This window comes from Macaca thibetana, chromosome 10 (genome assembly GCF_024542745.1).
Source record: "Macaca thibetana thibetana isolate TM-01 chromosome 10, ASM2454274v1, whole genome shotgun sequence".
NCBI classification, from domain to species: Eukaryota; Metazoa; Chordata; class Mammalia; order Primates; family Cercopithecidae; genus Macaca; species Macaca thibetana.
Window position 1 is genome coordinate 4,162,997 of NC_065587.1, and position 20,411 is coordinate 4,183,407.

The window sequence follows — 20,411 nt, forward strand, 5'->3', positions numbered from 1 at the left end:
CTCCCCCACTGCCCTCCCAGGGCCTGGCACAGGCTCCACGCATGAAGGACGAGAGCAACAGACCGATGAGAGCAGAGAGCCGGCACCTGTGGACACCCCCAGGTCCTTGGTCCTTCCCAGAGGCCTGGGCCACTAACTGGACCCTGCCCAGATGCTCCCCTCCCCAGCCCACCCACCCTCCTCTGTGTGGTGTCCCCTGCCCAGCCCAACCCTATCTCCTTGACAGGCTCAGGCAAGGTCACGGGTAAGTCCAGGTGGAACAACGCTGGTTGACGGGGCAGCAGTGGCTTGCAGAACCCAGCTGAGGGTCACCTAAGTGCTGTCTCTACCCAGAAGGTTGCCTTGGCTGTGGCCTATGGTGGCTGAGGGTCCAGATTGGTCAGCCTTGACTTCAACTGCACAGACCACACCGACCATGGGGTGGACACGCTGAGACCTTACAAAATGGCAGTGGCAGCAGGAGAAGAGCGTTTGCTGGAGTCCCACAAGATATTCCGGAGACAAAGGAACATGGCCAGTGAATTCACCCAGGTTCGTGGGCAGGGCCAGCAGCCAGACCCCACCAGTGTGAGGCAGGAACCCTTGGGGGTCTGGCCAGCAGTCAAAGGCTGAAGGCAGGTTTCTAAGCCTGGAAGCTTCTTTCTGGGTAGGGTGGGGAGATGTTCAGAGTGACCCCAGTAGCTTCCTTTCCTGTCCTGGATACCTCACCACATGACTTGGGGCCACAGGGCCATACCTAAGACTCTAACATTGAGGCCAAGGGCAGTAAGACAGCCTCAGGCCCCAGTCCCAGGCCAATGTCCAGGAGTAGCCGTGAAGAAACAGCAGGGGGCGGTGCCCAGGCAGGGAGCAGCCGCAGGTGGACTGGGGTCAGTAAACCCAGAAGCCAAAGGTCAGCACACCTTCCTGCCCGGCAGCCACAGGCTCATGGTACCCAAGAGGGAAGAGACAGGCGCCAGCATCTCACCAGCTCCACCCCCACTGGGGATGCTGGCGGCTCGGTGGACGCTGTTACTAACCAGTGAGACAGTATTCAAATTTGCCAAGGGCCAGGATCCATTTGTTCACTGTAGGTGTCTGGAGCTCTGCCTCGCTCCCCTGCCTTCTGGGATCGGCTCTTCTCCAAGCATGGTTTCAGGGTCCTTCAGCATCCTGGACTCCCGAGAGCCCCCCACCAGGGTAACTGAGCTGGCCTGGACAAGACCCTCCCTATGGAGGGTGGGGTGCGGGGCACTGGGCCTGTCCCTGCGGGCTGCCTGGTCTCATCAGGCTGGTTTGCTCCAGAGCTCACCCTCTCCGCCCTGCCTCCATTCTGGGGAGAAGTGTCTGGCCCTGGCATGGCTACTTTTCTCCGTGGACCGAGGTCCCCAACCCGCTGACATGACCAGGTTCCACCACCTGGCAGAGCGTTAGATGAAGCCAGTGCCTCCCCAGGGCTCGGGACAGGCTGCGAGGTACCAAGTGTCCAGTCCGGGGGCTGAACAAACGGAGGGTCAGAACAGAGGCAGGTGGCCTCTGCCCAGGGCCTTGGGAGGCTTCCGGGTCACAGGGGCAGGGTCCAGCCGGGCCTGAGGTTCCAGTTCAGAGCAACAGGAAGGAGCCAGCAAGAGCAGCAGGGCCGACCCGGGGCTGTGAGGGGCACGTCTCCAGGGCTGAGGGAGCTGTACCCAGGCCCTCCCTGGGCGGCCGGCTGGCTCCTTTACAGCAGAGGGGAGCAGTGCCAGCCACACTCGGGCGGGAGCCCTTCACCCCCACATGTCTGGGGTTCTTTCTTCCAAGATCCCACATCCATCCGCTCTGCTGGTCTCTCAGGTACCTCAGACCCATCCTCAAGTTCTTAACTGGCGTCCCACCTCCTCGCACACCCTCCCGTCCGGCTCCAAGCTGAGGTCCAAGGCTGCTTTTAAAGCACAAGCCAGAACGTGTTGCTTTCCCGCTTAGAACTCCTCACCGGGCTGGCAATGGATCCACTTCCCAGCCTGAAGCTCCCTCCTGAGGCGGCCCCCCTACTCCCAGCCTCAGCGCCCTCCACACCCTCCCGAGGCCCCCACCCCCCAACTGCCAGCCTCCACACCACTCCCAGCCTCCACACCACCCTCATCTTTGCTTTTTGGGCTCAAGCCACAGAGATTTGCTTTTAGGTCCCCAAATGTCCAGAAAATATTCCGATTTGCCCAGGGTAGGGCCTGCCCCAGGACCTTTGCATGTGCTGGCCCTGGTCCCGAGGAAGCTTCTCTTCCGCCCTCCGGGGTCAGGTGTCCCTCAGCCTCAGTCCTGACCCCAATACCACTTCCCCAAGTGAATTCCCCAATAGCCCCCCCATCCAGTGCAGCCTTCTGTCATTTTCCCTCACGGGCCCTGCTCTTTCCTCTTGGGGACAACATGAGTCCCACTCCGGGTGCTGGGTGGGGCTTCCCAGAGACGACACACAACCTCCTGGTAACGTGTGACATTTCCAGGCCTCCATTACTTGTAGGCCTCCCTGACTTGTGCCCAACACACTCCACAGATTCTGGAGAAGGGACCACCGCGGTGTCACCCTCTGTTCCAGCCCTAAGACCCAGCCTAGCCCAAGGAGGAGCCAGCAAGATGTGGGGAAGGGAGAGTGGCTGGGAGGGGATCTCGGCCGGTTCTCACATAGCGCGTCTAGCAGGGAGGGCAGACGCGCTGACCAGCAGGCCGTGCACGGAGTGGAGGCAGCCGGGGACTTGGGCATTTGGGGTCACAGCCCTAACATGGTGATGAGTCCACAAACCCCACCCCCCGCAGGGACCTCCACCCAGCCCCTTGCCAACCTTGCAAGGGGCTTGCCAGCCCTCCGACCTCCTGGCGCCACTTGAGGGCCAGCTCTTGCACGCTTTCGTCAGAAATACTCAGGTAATCGTTACATGCCGGACTCTGCCACAGCGCCGGGACACCACCATGAACAGAGGGGACACCACCCTGCCCTGAGAGGGTGCCTGGGTGGGTCCCCAAGAGCAGCATGGAGCGGGTGAACCCACGGCGTGGGCCCAGCCTGGCCCTGGAGCCCTTGGTGGGCGGGTCCATGCCCCAAGGCAAGAGGAGCCTGGGGACCCTTCCTCAGAGAGGGTCACATGCCCACCGACAGCCAGGAGAACCTGGGCATCTCAGCCCACCTGAGATGGATGCTGCCCTCCCACCCCACCCCCCAGCCACCTCCAAGGGACCCAATTCTCAGCCTCCTGGCCCCTCTTTTGATGTGCCTAGCATACAGAAGGGCTTCATCAAGTCTCACTGGATGAGCAAAGGAAAGAACCAAGTGCCCCATCAGCCGGTGTTTCTCCCCAAAGGGAGCGTCCGCCTGGCTCAGTCCCGAATTCGGAGCCAGCTGCGGAGGGTTCAGAGACAGCCACGGGGCGTTTTCATGTCATGTCTCTGTCTTCATGTTGTGGCAGTGACTCTCACCGCGTGGGAACAGAGGTGAGACAAGTCACAATGGGCAGTCTTGCTCCCAGCAGGGCTCTTGCGTGGAGCAGGCCAAGGCGGGAAGGCTCGGGTGCTTTCCCGGGTTAACTCCCAGCACCCACACGTCACCTCCTCTGGTCTTGGCCCTGTCAAGGTCAAGGCAGCCCATATGCCTCTCCACCCATAGGTCAGAGAGGCACTTCGGCCCCTCCCTGCACGGGTAACAGGAAACCACATTTTCCTAAATGGGGCTCCCCTCTACACCCCTTTCTGGAATCACTAAGCCATGAAAGGGTAGCAGCCAGCCAGGTTCCACCAAGCGGCAGAGCACTGGCCAAAGCCTGGGCCAAGGTGGCCAGTCCCAGCCCAGGGATGGATGTGGACGGATGCGGACACAGGTCCCTCCTGGAGCCTGGGATGCAGCATCGTGCCTGCCTGTGTGAAAAGGCACACTCACAAGCCTGGGTTCAGAGGTCCAAGGGGCCTCAGGCAGCCGCCCCTCTTTCCACCCTGGACCTCCTGGGGTCAGGCTCTCTGAAGAGCACAAACAAATGTGAATGCCAGAGCCCTGCCATCCACGCTGCTCAGAGCCCAGAGGACGCCTGGCTCCCAGGTCGGCCAGCGGCACGGTCCCCTCAGCCTTGCAGACAGGGCTCCTCGGCCAGTGTGGCGAATCAGCCTGTCCCAGCTTCCGGAAGAGCCACGAGGCTTCCCACCTTTGCCGGTGTCATTTCTGACGGTACAAAGACAGCTAAGTAAACAAAACCGGCCGGAGCGTCTGACCGTTGATCTCCCATGAGTCTTTCCCATCTCCGAGCACACGGTTCCCTGCAAGGCCAGGCTGCTGTGTCTCCAGAGACTGAAATGATGATCACACGCCCCACGACTCCATCTCACAGGCCTGCCTCCCGGCCAGCAGCGACACATTCAGGTCAACTGCAGTGTGCCGAGCACAGCTGTATCTTTCCACAGGACAAAAGCAATGCAAATCCCCCATCATCAATTTTTCTTTCTCTTCCTCGAGTAAGAAAAGAAACAGGAGGGCCAATTTCCTGCCCAGAGCAAACGACTGAGCTGGTATTCACATGGCAGACTCCTCTCATCCAGCCCCGGCCCCCATCCAGGCCCCGAAAACCTGTGGCTGCTGCCAAGGCTCTGGGTTCCCTCGGCCTCCGGAGTCGGCCTCCTCAAGCTGCTCACAAACGCCGAGGACGCCGGGCTGCCCCACCCACAGGCCTCCCTGCCCCGCAGGTCAGGGCTGAGGTGTCTGCAGGGTGGGGGTGGGAGCGAGGCCACACACAGGGCAGGCCACGGGGCCCCTTGGTGACCTCTGCATTTGTTTCCCATGGCTCGCCACCAACACAGCGGCTTAAAACAACACAAACGTATTCTCTTACAGTTCTGGAGTCAGAAGTCCAGCCTGGGTCTCCCTGGGCTGAGGTCACGACGTGGGCAGGGCTCTTCCTTCTGGAGGCTCCTGGTAGGGGGAGACCCATTTCCTGCCCTTCCAGCTTCCCGAAGCCCCGGTGCTCCTTGGCTGGGGGCCCCCAGGGAGCAATGACATCACTGTGACCTTTGACCTCACCCTCACACAGCCTCCCCTGACCTTCCTGCCGCCTCCTTCTCAGAACCTCTGTGGTGACTGTGCGCCCCCGGGTAATCCAGAACCATCTCCGCCAAAGGTCTGCGACTCAATAATCCAGAACCATCTCCACCAAAGGCCTGTGACTCAACAGTCCAGAACCATCTCCACCAAAGGCCTGTGACTCAATAGTCCAGAACCATCTCCGCCAAAGGTCTGCGGCTCAATAGTCCAGAACCATCTCTGCCAAAGGCCTACAACTCAATAGTCCAGAACCATCTCCGCCAAAGGTCTGCGGCTCAATAGTCCAGAACCATCTCCGCCAAAGGCCTGCGACTCAATAGTCCAGAACCATCTCCGCCAAAGGCCTGCGGCTCAATAGTCCAGAACCATCTCCGCCAAAGGTCTGCGGCTCAATAGTCCAGAACCATCTCCGCCAAAGGTCTGAGACTCAATAGTCCAGAACCATCTCCGCCAAAGGTCTGAGACTCAATAGTCCAGAACCATCTCCGCCAAAGGTCTGAGACTCAATAGTCCAGAACCATCTCCGCCAAAGGTCTGAGACTCAATAGTCCAGAACCATCTCCGCCAAAGGCCTGTGACTCAATAGTCCAGAACCATCTCCGCCAAAGGCCTGTGACTCAATAGTCCAGAACCATCTCCGCCAAAGGTCTGAGACTCAATAGTCGAGAACCATTTCCGCCAAAGGTCTGAGACTCAAAGGTCCAGAACCATCTCCGCCAAAGGCCTGCGACTCAATAGTCCAGAACCATCTCCGCCAAAGGTCTGAGACTCAATAATCCAGAACCATCTCCGCCAAAGGTCTGAGACTCAATAGTCCAGAACCATCTCTGCCAAAGGTCTGAGACTCAATAGTCCAGAGCCATCTCCGCCAAAGGTCTGAGACTCAATAGTCCAGAACCATCTCCGCCAAAGGCCTGCGACTCACTAATCCAGAACCATCTCCGCCAAAGGTCTGAGACTCAATAGTCCAGAACCATCTCCGCCAAAGGTCTGAGACTCAATAGTCCAGAACCATCTCCGCCAAAGGTCTGAGACTCAAAGGTCCAGAACCATCTCCGCCAAAGGCCTGCGACTCAATAGTCCAGAACCATCTCCGCCAAAGGTCTGAGACTCAATAATCCAGAACCATCTCCGCCAAAGGTCTGAGACTCAATAGTCCAGAACCATCTCTGCCAAAGGTCTGAGACTCAATAGTCCAGAGCCATCTCCACCAAAGGTCTGAGACTCAATAGTCCAGAACCATCTCCGCCAAAGGCCTGCGACTCACTAATCCAGAACCATCTCCGCCAAAGGTCTGAGACGCAATAGTCCAGAACCATCTCCGCCAAAGGTCTGAGACTCAATAGTCCAGAACCATCTCCGCCAAAGGTCTGCGGCTCAATAGTCCAGAATCATCTCCACCAAAGTTCTGAGACTCAATAGTCCAGGACCATCTCCGCCAAAGGTCTGCGGCTCAATAGTCCAGAACCATCTCCACCAAAGGTCTGCGGCTCAATAGTCCAGAATCATCTCCGCCAAAGGTCTGAGACTCAATAGTCCAGAACCATCTCCGCCAAAGGTCTGCGGCTCAATAGTCCAGAACCATCTCCACCAAAGGTCTGAGACTCAATAGTCCAGGACCATCTCCGCCAAAGGTCTGAGACGCAATAGTCCAGAACCATCTCCGCCAAAGGTCTGAGACTCAATAGTCCAGAATCATCTCCGCCAAAGGTCTGAGACTCAATAGTCCAGAACCATCTCCACCAAAGGCCTGTGACTCAATAATCCAGAACCATCTCCGCCAAAGGTCTGCGACTCATCCACATCTACAAAGTTCCTTCTGCCAGGGGAGGCCATATTCACAGGCAGGGGGACATGGCCACTCTGTGGGGCCATGATTGTGCCAACCATCCTCTCCCTTGAGATGATCGTGTCAGGCAAAGGAACCAAGCGCCTAGGCAGGCTGGGCGAGTCCTCATCCTTCCACCCGGCCCGGCGTGGACTTTCCTGCCTCTGGCAGTCCTTGGGTCTTAAAACCACTGGAAGCCCTCCTTTGGTGGGTCCAGGAGCCCTCCAGGAGTATGGGGTCCCCGGTGGCCCCAGCTCTGTCTCTCTCCTCCCCACTTCCAGCTGTGCCCCCAAAGGCACCTGAAGCAGGATTCCCTGGCGCCGCCACCGAGGCGGCCCCACCAGAAAACTGTACACTGAGCCTCTCTAAAGCTCCACAGTGAACAGCACAGATGGAGGGGATGTTCCAGAGTCACCCACGCGGCCCAGAAATGCATGACCTGCCACAGCGCATCCTAATGGCAGCACCGGGCACCTTCTCTCCCGAGACTCCCTGCACCTGTCTCGGGCACAGACACGTGCAAGACGTGTGTGAGCATCCAGGCGGCAGCCATACACGCCGCACAGGGATGGGAGGCTGCCCGGGTGCACCAGGATGCGCGTGATATCACACCTGCCAGGGCCAAGTCCCAGGTGGAGACCCAGGAGTGGGAGCCGTGGCCTGCGACATCAGACCAGAAAGTCATGGCCCTGCAGGAGCAGAGGAGCCACCACATCAGAGGCCATGGCTTGTGCGGATCCCGTGGCACTGTTTCCAGCCCAGTGAGCTGTGCCTCTTCCAGGGTCGAGTGCTGGCTGAAATGGGCTGAGTGCACAGCAGACCTGGTGACAGCAGCCACCGAATGGCAAGGAACCCAGTGGGAGGCCAGGGGCCCAAAATGCCTGGCCAAGGAGTGAGTCGAACCCCGAGAACCTAAGTGCCAAGGGAGCACCTGAAACGAGAAATCTGTGCCTGCCTCGTGAGTTCTCATCCAGGGGTCTGCTCTCCCAGTGCCCAGGAAGGCACGTCGGCCGTCTCACTGTCAGGAAAGAAAGCGAGGCAGCCCAGGTGCATGGCCATGGGGAAACCAGCATGGCTACCCAATGGGCCAGGGCCTGCCCCCACTCCAACCTATCACAAGAGTCATGGGGCTGCAAAATATGTCGGGGTGGAGGGGAAGATGGAAGGAGGCCCAGGGGACACTCTGTGTGCCCAGAGGGACCCTCAGACCCACAGGCGTCTTGCAGTCGGGGGTCAAGCTCTAGCACAAGGTTTAGGGATGCTCACGAGGAAGAGTGGCTCTGGTCCTGCAGGCAGCCCCACCCACTCCAGATAGCACCAGCCACCACTCTCCAAGGAATGAAGCAGATCAGCCACAGACCAGGAGCCCCCGGGACAGGACAAGAGCCTGGTGTGGCGATACATCGCACATACAAATCGCCCCACAGAGGCTAAAGGAAGCCCCGGGACAGCCAGGCTGGTTGTGCACCCACCCACTCCAGCCTTCACACCTCCCCAGCGTCTGGAAGGAGAAGGGCAGGGATGACCACCTCACCGGTCACTCCAGGGCAGCCCCCAGCACGTTCTCTGATGAGTGAACGGCCACCCTGATTTGAGGGGAGGCAAAGGAGATGCATCGGCTCAGGCCTACGCAGGCCCAGACGGTGAGGCCGAGGCCCGGCCTCCACCCAGCCTCGACGCCCAGCCCACAGGGAAGTTACTGGAAGGAAGGAAAGCAGCTCTGCGGCTATTTTTAAACCTGCAAAAGTAGATCTCTCAGGCAGGAGTCCTCTTGGCACACGACTGATTCAACAGGCCCTGCCTCACCCAAAAATAAAAATCAAGTGATAATCTTTAAATAAAACTCCTTCCCACCAGACCAGGGGCGCGAACTCAGGATCCACCCAAAAAGCTGCTCCTGGCCAGGCAGAGGCCTGCACCCCCAGAGGCCCGCACCCCTAGAGGCCCGCACCCCCAGAGGTCCCACCTGGCCACCTCCCCTGGACTCTCACGTGAACTCTCCCAGCCCAATTCAGCCCTCCCGCTATCACCACAGGACCTTTCTAGAAGACAGGCATTCCCTCCATCGAATTACCCAGCTGCAAGTTACACTGCAGAGCCCAGAGTACAGCGCCAGCTACAGTCGCCACACAGAGGCAGCCGCTTTAACCCCTTCCTCCCATGGCCCTACCTGCTCGGGGAAGACAAAAAATTCCAAGAAATGCCTTGCTTTCATGGTCAAGTTTTGCCTGCATTTTCTCCCTAACATTTATTTATTGCGGTGTCATTTACCGCTATGTGCGGCGGTAATGTTTACTGAACAATCAACTGTCAACACCGTCTCGGTCGGTAACTAGGAAGAAGCAACCTTCCAAGCACATCACACCCTAATGTCGTAGGCTGCTGCGCGCATAGCTGGCCGACCGCCGTTTTAGGTCCATTTCAGGACACCAGTGCAGGATCTAAGGTGGACAAATAATGTACTGACATTTTTACCATGCCAAATAAGAAGAACTAGGATCCCAGCCAGGGTTTCCACCCGGAGCAGCTGGTTTTCAGAAACCGATGCCTACCTCTCCCTGTGAGAGGCACGTGGCATCTGACAGCCTGTGGGCTGGACTGTGGGGCTCCGGCCCAGCACGGAGCCAGGAGAGGCGTGTGCTTGACAGCACGTGCCGTCCCTCGCCCCCGCAACCTCCCTTTCCAACCAAGCACTTGGCACCCAGCAGCCAAGCCCTCCGGGCCCCCAGTCCCTTCCCACAGCAACAGGCTCTCTGCCAAGCACCTGCTCCCTGCTGAGTGTGGGCTAGGGGCAATCAGGGACACTCCCCAACTCCACTTCCAGCTGGTGACTCTAGGCCCCAAGGCACTAGGAAGCAAAGGTGGCACAGATAAAACCGTGCCTGGGACCAAACACCAGACAGAATGAGAGGAAGGAGGTACATCCGGAGCTCTGGGAGGTGGCCAGTGAGGCCTTAAAGTATGTGCAAAAGGGCATGCCTAGTGGAGGAAACAGCGTTATTAGTTAATTTATCTACCTATCCATCCATCCATCCATGCATCCATCTACTCACCCGTCTGCTCATTCACCCATCCATCCATTCATCCATCATTTACCCACCCATTACCTAATCTACCCATTTGTTTGCTTTCTCATTGATGCATCCATCTATCCAATCACCCATCCATCCACCCCCATGTCCATCCATCCACGCATCCACTCACCCACCCATCTAACCATCCCTTCTCCCATTCACCCACCCATATATCTATCTACTCACCCATCCATCCATTCATCCATCCATCCACTCACCCATCCATCCATCTACTCACCCATCCATCCATCCACTCACACATCCATCCATCCATCCATCCACTCACCAATCCATCTACCCATCCCATTTCCCATTCACCCACCCATCTATCCATCCACTCACCCATTCATCCATCCATCCACTCACTTGTCTGTTCATCCACCCATCCATCCATCCATGATTTACCCACCCATTTACCTAATCTACCTATTTGTTTGCCTACTCACTGATCCATCCATCCATCTACTCACCCATCCATCCATCTACATGTCCACTCATCCATCCATCCATTCATCCATCCACCCATCCATCTATCCAGCAATGCATCCATCCACCCATCCACTCACCTATCTACCCATCTACCTATCCACTCACCCACAGCCAGCCATCCATCCATCCATATATACATACACGCAGACGTGCGCTGAGCATCCAATAGCTGCCAGGCTCTGGGCCCAAGCCCTTGGAAGTCACCGATAAGGCAGCAGCTACCTTTACTCCCTCCCACATGAGTCCAGTTGGTAGATGAATGTGACAAATAAGGGTCTCCTTACAGAGCTGGGACACTAGGACACGCCAGGTGCTGCACCAGCACACTCCATGTGCCACGAGAGAGCTTGTCTCTGCCATGCAGCCTCATCTACAGATGAGGTGCAGAGGACGGGAAGGCTTGCTGGCCTGGGGATTGTCTCACCCACTGCACACAGGACCTCGGCTGTGAGGCCAGGGAGCTGGGATGTGTTCATCGGGGCAGGATGCAGTTGACTAGAGAGGTCACAGAGGTGGGCAGTGGTTCCTGAATTAACACTTCCCATGGAATTCAACACAGGCATCATCCAAAACACCTGTCGGATGACGATGCCGGACCCAGGACCTGCAGCCATTGCAAAACACACAGGCAGGGGTGTTCAGGGTCCCTCTCTGACTTCACCCCAGCCCCTGGGGGCAGCAGGGAGGACGCCCCCCGCTGGCAGGATCAGGGGTTTCTCCTCTGAGGTGTGAGCTCCAGGGACGGGGCCAGGAACTCAGTGTGGCGAGGTCAGCTCACCCCGTACTCAAAGATCTGTCCTGGGCAATGAAGGATCCCAGGGCCGAACATCCACAATGTGTAATTAAAGAGCAGGCGGGTGTTCATGGGGCAATGCAGGTGATGGAGAAACATGGATTGGGGGCCAACTTCGTTTTTTCCTAGGGAAATTCCGTGTAATACAGACACGCCACTGTCTCAGAGCCACCTGTCTTTATCTTCTGCCTGTCTGCTCCCTTCTGTAGGTCTGGGTCAGCCACTCACAGTCATCACTTATTAAACACGTCACTCTAGGGCAGAACCAGAGCAACCCAGTGTCTGGCCCTGGAAGTCTGATATGGTTTGACTGTGTCCCCACCCAAATCTCATCTTGAATTCCCACGTGTTGTGGGAAGGACCCGGTGGGAGGTAATTAAAACACGGGGGCAGGTGTCTCCTGTGCTGTTCTTGTGATCGTGAAGGAGTCTCATGAGATCTGACGGTTTTGTAAGGAGGCGTTTCCCCGCACAAGCTCGCTCTTTGCCTGCTGCCATCCATGTAAGATGTGACTTGCTCCTCCTTGCCTTCCTCCATGATTGCAAGGCCTCCCCAGCCATGTGGAACTGTAAGTCCATTAAACCTCTTTTGTTTGTAAAGTGCCCAGTCTCAGGTATGTCTTCAGAGTTTATCTTTTCACCACTGGCGAAACTGTAAAAGCGGAGTTTAAAAGGCCTGAGTCAAGAACCACACCCACAGGCCCAGGTCCGAAGGGGCAAGTCCAGAGATTTTGAGTCAACCCCACGCCTAAACCTGTCTCCATCTGGTCTCAAAAGGACACCCTCACCAGCAGGCAGCTGGCAGCTCCCCAGACCCCTCTGCTTCCAGAAGACTTCAACGGTAAGGAAGGTTTTCCTCCCTCTGAATCACCCAGGACAGCCACCTAGAAACTTCCCTTCCCCTCCAGGACCCCTCCATTAAAGCTGTGCATTCAGAGGAAGCCCTGCAGGCCTCAGGAGGCAGATGGCTGGCCCCTCCTGCCAGCTTCTTCGAGAAGACCTCCCATGGCCTAAGGGCCGGCCACTCTGATCCCTGTATGTGACAGCAGGAAAGGGAGCTTCCAGGAGCACCAGGGGCTCAGGAGGAAAAGGCACCTTCTCTCCAAGTCACACTCTTGGGGAACCACTACCACTGCCCATCTGAGTGCATCTGCCGGGAATCCACCCGTGTCTGGTGCTATGAGGGTACCCATGCCCAGAGATGGGGCGTGGTAGCCTAGGGAAGCACCCTCCAGCTCAGCCGGGAGGCATCTGCAGCCCTCCCCAGCGACACAGGAAGAAGAAAGGCAGTCACGAGGGCTCCCCTACACAGCCTAGCAACCGAGAAGCCCCCAGGAAGAGAAGCTCCCTGGCCCCAAGGGTCCTCAGAAGCACTTCCCCTCCAAAATCCAAATTCTGCATCACATTGCCCTTGCGTAGAGGCTGTGTGTGCACCTTACAACCCTGGGGAATCTCACCTCCCAGAGCCTGCGCGCGGCAGGTGACAAGTGACCAACAGATGCACACGCGTGCACGGCAACCGCGCTCAAAAAGCACTAGCAACCGAAATGCATTTGGGGCTACATAAAAATGCATGATGCTTTTAATTTATTTATGTGCTTCTTTAACAAATTTAGGCTCCTGCCTTCAGCCACGAGCCAAAATCCATTTCAACTTCACAGTCTTCATCCTGTGTCACTTTCTTGAAGGAAAATGTACTCTTCAGGATTTAATCATCAGAGAAGGCTGCGGCATACTTGGGCCATTTCCCCTCCTCTGTGAAGAATAATACTCTGCTTTCTGAGAGAAGGTACTATAGATAATGGAGTGGAATTTTAACACTGACCACTTAGCTGTTTTACAGGTGGGGGAGCTGAGGCCCCAAACGGGTAAATGTCCACAGTCACCTGCTAACCAGTGCCTGAGTCAAGGATTAGAATTGGGTCCTGACTCCTAACACAGCTCTCCACGCCAGCACTCCCTCCTGCAGGTCAGGAGAGGCAGGGATGGCCACAGCAGCACACAGATGTTGGCTTAGTGACAACCAGAATACACCTGTGGGTCTCCAGATTACATAATGTCCTTTCTCACATTCTATATCCTTCTGGGGACTAAGATGGGTGTGAGAATGGGACAGGGCATAGGTTCTGCTGGGCAAACTCCAACTAATCTGCAATTAATCCCTCCATTCACCAAGCTCCCACTATACCCAAGACATCATGCTTGGGGTATAAAAACAAGCTCATTCCATATCCTCCAGGTGCAGACAGCCTGCTAAGAACTACCTGTAACTACTAACATCCTGTACTCCTGGAGACAGTACAGCTGTCCATCAACAGGGAATAAGCAAGGCCTTATTATTATTATTATTATTATTATTATTATTATTACTGGCTCACACCTGTAATAAACTTCGAGAGGCTGAGGCGGATGGATGGCTTGAGTCCAGGAGTTCAAGATCAGCCTGGGCAACATGATGAAGCCCCGTCTCCACACACATACACACAAAAGCCAGGTGCGGTGGCATGTGCCTATAGTCCTTGCTACTCAGGAGGCTGAGGTGGGAGGACTGCTTGAGTCTGGGAGGATGAGGCTGCAGTGAGCCAGGATTGTGCTACTGCACTCCAGCCTGAGTGACAGAATGAGACCCTGTCTCAAAAATAAAAGTGGGGCCGGGCGCGGTGGCTCAAGCCTGTAATCCCAGCACTTTGGGAGGCCGAGACGGGCGGATCACGAGGCCAGGAGATTGAGACCATCCTGGCTAACACAGTGAAACCCCGTCTCTACTAAAAAAAAAATAAAAAAAAAAAAACCAAAAAACAAAACAAAACTAGCCGGGCGAGGTGGCGGGCGCCTATAGTACCAGCTACTACTCGGGAGGCTGAGGCAGGAGAATGACGTAAACCCGGGAGGTGGAGCTTGCAGTGAGCTGAGATCCGGCCACTGTACTCCAGCCCGGGCGACAGAGTGAGACTCCGTCTTAAAAAAAAAAAAGAAAAGAAAAGAAAAATAAAAAATAAAAGTGGAAAAAAAAAAAAAGGGAACAAGTAGACAAGTGGATGAAGCCATGCTACAGTCACACTGTGGACATAGATGTAACCCGGAACAGGGACAGGTATAACCTGGAACAGGGACAGGTATAACCTGGAACAGGGACAGGTAGAACACAGAGCAGGGACAGGTGTAACCCAGAGCAGGGACAGGTGTAACCCGAGACAGGGACAGGTGTAACATGGGACAGGTGTAACCCAGAAAAGGGATGCGTGTAACCCAGGACAGGGACAAGTGTAACCCAGGACAGGGACAGGTGTAACCCAGAACCAGGACAGGTGTAACCCGGGATAGGGACAGGTGTAACATGGGACAGGTGTAACCCAGAAAAGGGATGGGTGTAACATGGAACAGGGACAGGTGTGACTGGGGACAGGGACAGGTGTAACTGGGGACAGGGGTAGGTGTAACATGGAACAGGGACAGGTGCAACATGGAACAGGGGCAGGTGTAACACAGAACAGGGACAGGTGTAACACGGAACAGGGGCAGGTGTAACACAGAACAGGGACAGGTGTAACACGGAACAGGGGCAGGTGTAACCTGGAACAGGAACAGGTGTAACCTGGAACAGGGGCAGGTCCAGAACAGAGACAGATGTAACATGGAACAGGAACAGTTGTAACACGGAACAGGGGCAGGTGTAACCTGGAACAGGGATTATCTCTGTGTACCATTTTGGAGTGACCTACAGGATATAATGTGAGTGTGTAGAAAGTGTGAGCACCCTAACATTTATCTAAGCAGGAAGGTAAGAATCAATATAGATGCTCATGCTTATAAAAATTTCAGTTGGAAGAATACAGTGTAAAATTAGAAGGAAACTGGTTATCTACAGGGGAAGAAAGGAAATGGGGGCGGGGTGCAAGAAGAGAAACTCGACTTCTCTGAATATACCTTGACTTTGGAACCATGGAAACGATTTTAGATAGCTGTACGAATAAATTTAATTTAAAAAAGAATTCTCTACATCATGCATCATGGGACAAAATGGCATCATGTACCCGCCGATGTGACATAAGGACACACCATCATGTCTGTGGCACCCGGACATAATCGCATGACCTGAGTCTCTTCATGAGGAAACAGGGCCAACCCAAATTGAGGACAGTCTGCAAAATAACTGACCTGTGCTCTTCAAAAACGTCAATATCAGGAAACAAAGAAGGAACTGCTCCAGGTGAAAGGAGACAAAAGAAGTATGAAACTATCGCAACTCAGAACTGTCTTTTGCTACAAAGGACGTTACTAGACAATAGTGAGGTAGGAATAAGATCTCAGACCAGATAATAGCATTGTATCAGTGTTAATTTCATGATTTTGATAACTGTCCTGTAGTTAGATAAGAGAATATCCTTGCTTTTTGGAAACACAACAAAAGTTTTTAGCACTCAGGGGTATTGTGTCTGCAACCGACCACCAAGCAGCTCAGAAAAAAAGAATACATGGATGGATAAATGGATGGATGGATGGATAAATGGATGGATAAATGGATGGATAAATGGATAAACGGATGGATGGACAGATGGATGGACGGATGGATGGATGGATGGATGGATGGACGGACGGACGGACGGACGGACGGACGGATGGACGGATGGACGGATGGACGGATGGACGCATGGATGCATAGATGGATGGATGGATGGATGGATGGATGGATGGATGGATGGATAGATGGATGGATGGATGGATGGATGGATGGATGGATGGATGGATGGACGGACGGACGGACGGATGGACGGATGGACGGATAGACGGATGGATGCATGGATGCATAGATGGATGGATGGATGGATGGATGGATGGATAGATGGATCCATGAATGGATAAATGGATGGATAGACGGATGGATGGATGGATTGATAGATGGATAAATGGATGGATAAATGTATAAATGGATGGATGGATAGATGGACAGATGGACGGATGGATGGATGGATGGATGGATGGATGGATGGATGGACGGATGGACGGATGGATGGATGCATGGATGCATGGATGGATGCATGGATGCATGGATGGATGGATGGATGGATGGATAGATGGATCCATGGATGGATAAATGGATGAATGGATGGATAAATGGATGGATAAATGGATAAATGGATGGATGGATGGATGGATAGAAGGATAGACGGATGGACGGATGGATGGATGGATGGATGGATGGATGGATGGATGCGTGGATGGATGGATGGATGGATAAATGGATGGATGGATGGATGGATCTATGAATGGATAAATAGATGGATGGATGGATAGATAGATAAGAGAGGCAGACAGACAAATGTGGTAAAATATTAACCTTTGGGGAATAACTAGATGAAAAATATACAAGAATTCTTTGTATTATTTTTGTAACTTTCCTGTAAGTCTGAAATCATGTCAAAATTTAAAAGAAAAAAAAGCCATCTCTAGAAATCTAAGGTGAAAAGACACAAATGCACCCAACTCTGTACTGACTTGATAACACAGCCACAAAGGAAGGAAAAAGTCTTGCCAATGACTGTCGAACACCACAACCTGTACCCTTCTAGTGGAACATGTCCTAAGGACAAAAGAACTAGAAACAAATACAGACCGCATTGAGTAATCCTGTGATATTTTATTTTGAGATTGTGTGTATTATCAAGGGATCAAACAAATGAGTAATGCTGATGATATTTACTGAGAACCAAGATTTCAGCAAAAGAAAGATACAATAAAAGTCCGATGAGGTTAAACAGGCACTTTAGGAGTCCTGGATGTGAATTCCCATAGAATTATCTGTATGAACTCCTGAGGCCCATGCCCTGTCCACTGAGAAGGTCCAGACACAACAGGTCACCAGCGGCCATCAATGCCCCAGGATCCCCACGGAGTGTGTCAATGTCCGCTTCCACCAAAAGGAACCAGGGCTTTATTTCAGAAATGGTCAATTCCAGGACTGGTGATGAGCCTGGGATATCTGGTCACACCAAAAAGCAAGGAATCTCTCAGAGACAACTGGGTTGTGTCAAAAGGACTCTCAGAAGCCAACTGAAAGAGGCCCAGAGGCAGAACCATTTGAGCATTAATCAGATACGAACCAGAATTATCAAAACACGCCAAATATGTTTACATTCACTGTCCCATGAGAATACCAAAAACCCCAGGAGAGCCCAACACCCTCACTGGTGGCTGTTCTCAGAAGAGAATGCAACTTATTATTCTGAAAACTGGAAAACGAGGGGGGACTCCAACCATGCACTCTGCCCCTCGTCTATGAACTACTCCTCGGTGGAGCCAAACGGCGGACAAAGGGAAGTTTGTTTTCAGAAATGTGTCAGCTAACAAATGGAAAGGGAATGGCGGAAGTAGAAAATGACCATTCTGCAACCTCTAATGAAATGATGGCTCCGAGCAATAATCATCAAAGCTGTGACATTGAACAGAGACTGCCTCATGGAAGCACACAGCACCACCAACAGAGGGATCGTCCCCCGAGGGTCACCTAACCCTGTCGCGACCGGGAAGCACAGGGTATGGACCATGTTAGGCTACCTTCAGCAGAGTCCACAGCAGAGACTGTCCAGCAGGTGACCTGGTCTACCAAGGACAAAAAGTGTGATGCGAGAACCTGCAGGGTCAAGACTAGAGAGAGACACCGCCAAGCACAACACACCAACCTCATCTGACTCTTCATTCAGAGAGAGCTGCAAAGCAACCTGAGACCTCCTCAGGGAAATTTATTTCCTTCCTTCCTTCCTTCCTTCATTTATTTATTTATTTATTTATTTAGAGATGGGGTCGGATGCAGTGGCTCACGCCTGTAATTCTGACACTTTGGAAGGCCGAGGCAGGTGGATCACCTGAGGTCAACAGTTCGAGACCAGTCCGGCCAACATGGTGAAACCCCGTCTCCATTAAAAATACAAAAATTACCCAGGCATGGTGGCGGGCGCCTGTAATCCCAGCTATTCAGGAGGCTGAGGCCAGAGAATCACTTGAACCCGGCAGGCAGAGGTTACAGCGAGCCAAGATCACACACCACTGCACTCCGGACTGAGTGACAGTGAGACTCCATCTCTAAATAAATTAATAAAATACAATAAAATAAAAATATTAAGAGATGGGGTCTCACTCTGTCATCCAGGCTGGAGTGCAATGGCTCATTCCCTATCAGGGAAATTTGAACCTAAGTTGGACAGCTGATGGTATTAACGAAAAGCTGTTTGCTTTTTTCAGTTATGATATTAGACTTGTGGCTTTTGTTTTTAAAACACATTGAGCTACCCACTGAAATATTTACAGCTGAAATGAGAGGATGCTGGCTGGGATTTGCTCCAAAACATCAGCGGGGGGGGGGGGGGGGGGGGGGGGGGGGGGCGGGGACGGGGAGCGCGTAGGGGGTAGGGGGCAGGGAGAGGGCGTGTCAGGGAAGCTGCCTGGTCTGGAATCTTGTTGCGGCTAATGGTGGGTTTCAACCAGGGAGGCCCGTGACACTCTGCTCCGTTTCTGGATACATTTGAAATTTTCCGTCATTAAAAAAGAATCCCTGTGCTCACCACCCTACAGGCTGTCAGAGTTGAACCCAACACTTTTACTTCATGAGCTACCAAGGGGTAAAAGGAGATGCTCCTCTGGCAAATGCTGAGGACACAGTCACAAGTGCTGGTCCATGGACGCCAGCAGCTCTGTTCATGACCAAGTGGCCTCATTTCCTCCGGGATCTGCTTGTCCCCAGAGAGGCAGCCCTGTGGGCTCTGCTGTCTCCATTTTGCAACTTTGTATCAACAAAGCCTCAAAGTGAATGTGCATGGACAGGCGTCCCTCCATCCCTCCACCCCACATGCCAGCTCGCCCCTTCTCCTGAAGCTTCCTGGGCCCCAGCAGAGGGTCCCTGTTGATGCTCACAGATCCTTCCCCTGCGCCAAGAGCACCTGCTCCCTGAAAGTGAAACGTCGACCCCCTGCCCCGTGACTGAAAAACCATCAATATTCAACCCCTTTGACTCACAGAAAGGCAGTTCGCCAGGTTCAGCGGACAAGGCAGCCTCTGGGGGTTGACGACTTAACTAGGGTCTGCCGAGCGATGCTCTCCGGGCCACACCCTCCATGCACAGGCCCCGCTGGACAGTCAACCAAGGGCCCGTCCCCTGCTGCCACCACCCAGGGAGAGCCCAGCTTCTCCATTCTCAGAGTTCCATCAACTCCAGCAGAGCCACCACTGCAAACCGGCGAGGTTGCAGGCGGCAGGTCGCCAGGATGGTCATCGGGAGGACCGAACCCTGTCAGCAGCCCACAGGGCCCAGCCCCTCTCTGCCCAGGCTGGCTCTATGCAACCTAAGACTAGTGGGTAGACTGAGTCACTCCACGGCACAGCCACAACGTGTCACCAGAGCTGTCCTCAGAACGACCAATGTCCAGTCCTCAGGTGCCTGAAAAAGCTGTCAGAGTACAGATGGACACACACATGTGCACACACACGGTTAATACTGCCGCACACGGGCATGCACACACACACACGGTTAATACTGCCGCACACGGGCATGCACACACACACACGGTTAACCACAACTGTACACGGGCATGCGCGCGCACACACACACACACACACACAGGGTTAACCACAACTGTACGCAGGCACACGCACACACACACAGGGTTAACCACCGCTGCACATGCGCACACAGACACAGGGTTTACTGCTGCACACGCACACACAGGGTTAACTACCACAGCGCACACATACACACACGGTTAACCACTGCCACACACGCGCACACACACACAGGGTTAAATATCACTGCATACGCACATAGAGGGTTAACTACTGCTGCACACGCACGCACACACACAGGGCTAATCACCGCCGCACATGGGCACACACAGGGTTAACTACCCCTGCACATGTGCACACACACGGTTAACCACTGCCACACACGTGCATGCACGCACAGGGTTAACCACCACTGCACACACGCACACGCACGCACACATAGGGTTAACTACCACTGTCTATATATACACAGTTAACTACTACCATGGTTAACTATTCATACATACGCATACGCAGAGTTAACCACCGCTGTATATAAAGATACACATACACACACACACACTCATGCACACACCATTAACCATGGCCACACAAACATGAGCACACAGAGCTCATTATGCCGTCTAAGCACACACACAGTCCA

The 20,411-nt window shown here is 54.2% G+C and overlaps 1 protein-coding gene and 1 long non-coding RNA gene across 13 annotated transcripts in view; one reads left to right on the plus strand and one right to left on the minus strand.

Moving 5' to 3' along the window:
• GRAMD4 (GRAM domain containing 4) overlaps window positions 1-20,411 on the minus strand; it is a 116,060-nt gene that overhangs the window by 35,590 nt on the left and 60,059 nt on the right. The gene's annotated exons all lie outside the window — the stretch shown is intronic.
• On the plus strand, window positions 5,297-6,342 carry LOC126963692 (uncharacterized). Of its 7 annotated transcripts, none has more exons than XR_007729188.1 (5): window positions 5,297-5,564; window positions 5,717-5,792; window positions 5,831-5,982; window positions 6,097-6,134; window positions 6,173-6,268. It is a non-coding gene; the product is annotated as an uncharacterized LOC126963692 (long non-coding RNA). The 7 variants fall into 7 exon arrangements; XR_007729184.1 differs by having other exon boundaries at window positions 5,831-5,868; window positions 6,059-6,134; XR_007729190.1 differs by lacking the exon at window positions 6,097-6,134 and adding an exon at window positions 6,021-6,058 and having other exon boundaries at window positions 5,717-5,868; window positions 6,249-6,342.